This window comes from Suricata suricatta, chromosome 1 (assembly GCF_006229205.1).
Source record: "Suricata suricatta isolate VVHF042 chromosome 1, meerkat_22Aug2017_6uvM2_HiC, whole genome shotgun sequence".
In the NCBI taxonomy this organism is placed as follows: domain Eukaryota; kingdom Metazoa; phylum Chordata; class Mammalia; order Carnivora; family Herpestidae; genus Suricata; species Suricata suricatta.
The window spans coordinates 149071544-149073781 of record NC_043700.1 but is presented as its reverse complement, the minus strand read 5'-3'; positions in this window follow the sequence as shown (position 1 = coordinate 149073781).

The window sequence follows — 2238 nt, the reverse complement described above, 5'->3', positions numbered from 1 at the left end:
AAATCACGGGCCCTAGACATTCTCTCTCTCTCTCTCTCTCTCTCTCTCTCTCTCTCTCTCTCTATATATATATATATATATATATATATATATATATATAAACCAAACCTCATTGAAGATTTTATTTAGTCTTTCAATGATTGGTTTTAGGTTTAACAATAAGAGCCTTTTTAAAAAATTTTAGTTGGAATCTGAGAATTTATAAAGAAAAGAGAAAGCACTTACTATCAAGACACTTACAGTATGTATTACAATACATAATATAATCACAGTTATGTGCTACTAAGTCCACTGGAGGAAGTTAAAGAAATCATAAGGGCCAAAGTGACATGTCTGGTGATTCCTGAAGAAGTTGAAACAGCACAGAAGAGGAACAAGGTCCTTCCAGAAAGAAACAGTAGCACATACAAATTCAAGAAATACAAGAATACACAAAGACTTGAATATTGCTCCTGCACAGAGTATATACCAGAGAGTGGCAGAAGATGAGAACGGACAGGGAGGTAGCTCACAAACCATGACCATGTTGTTGAGTGCCTGAGCATATAAGCCTTCTATCCCTTAAGCACTGTAAGGCTACCAGAAGTTTCAAACAGAGGTAAAGTTGGTGAAGTATTAGAAATGATCATTCCTGACTACTTAAGGGAGATTTCTACAAAAATAAAATTAGAGGAAATAATAGGATCTGAATGAGGCTAAAATAAGTAGGAATGAAAAATGATAGAAATGCATGGTGTAAGTGTTTGCATTTGGAAGGGGAAAACATGTAAGGTTGAGGGAGGATGAAGGTATGATATGACTGTCAGATTTTGAACTTGAACCATTTAATGGATAATGATGGCATTTATCATCATATGAATGAAAGAAGAAGCAGATTTGGCTGTTGGTGATGAGATGAGGGGAAGTAGAAGTATTAACTTCTGAGTATAGAATTAATTTCATGTTTAATAGGCTAGGTTTGAATTATCTAAGGAATAGCCAGGTTCTGTAGGCAGTTACTTATGGCACTACAGTTGTTTGGATACAGATTTCAGCAGAAAGCATCATGCATTTAGGTGTTGAACCCTTTCCTAAATGGCATTCCCCAGGAAGAATAAAGAATAAAGACAAAGACAGGGAACACCAAAAGCTAAGGTACAGGAAAAGGCTAAGAAGCCTCTACAATAATTACTTTAACAATTATTCTTAAAACTTCTTTGAAATAATTAGTTTTCTTCTTATCTGCCACATGAAAAAAAGACTGTGAATTTCACATTTAATTTTTTAATTTTTCATTTTATTTGTCATTGTATGTTTAGCATTGATAATAATTATTCTTCAGTAAGAATTAAATAACATTTTATTGCATGCATGAATGAATGGTATTCGAGCAACATTTAAAACAGCATACAGAAGGGGGAAAAAGGAGAAAGATGAAAGAGATTGGCAAATCTGACAGAGACTGAATAAAATATATTCTCCATCTCCATAACAAAAGTGTGACTTTAAAAATAATCTGAACACTTGAATTCATACATACTGGATAGTATCTCTAATTTTTCTTCCTGAAACTATAACATTCTGCTTTAGTAGAATAAAGTAGAAAATATTATAAGAATATGATTCTACCTAGGGAAATATATCATCTGAAATTCATTCATCACTTAAGTAATCTTAATTTTCCATGTGGACCACAGATACATAATATCAAATTTAACCACAGATCAGGCCAAGATTCTGTGGCTTGTTTGGCATTATGGCTCTGTAACAAATCCATTTATGTCACAAAAATTGATTCATTAAGATAAATAGAAACCAATGAAAGCCAGCAGTTCTACAATTTTTGCCTTTATTTACATGTAGATTCTGTTTCTTTATTTTCTTATGCTGTAAGCAGGCAATCACCATATAATCAATCTGTTTGACATTAAGGTATTTATGTTTCTGAGAAACACCATATTGGTCATCTTACTAGAGTTTTCATTATGTTGATCTGACCTAAATCATAAGTTCATCAGCTTTTTCACCACATTGTTTGGTGGTTTATGTTCTCCTTCTTAAATCAATGTACAAGTATTTTTATTAACTAGAAAGTTATCACGATGGGCATTGTTACAATGTTTTCTATCTTATTTTTTTGGAAATACTATGCTTTAGTAGAAAAACTGTGAGCGTGTGCGCGTACATGGATGTGAAATACTGATTGCCTAGAATATCCACCATACTTCCCAGGCTCTCTTGCATTTGTATACATATACA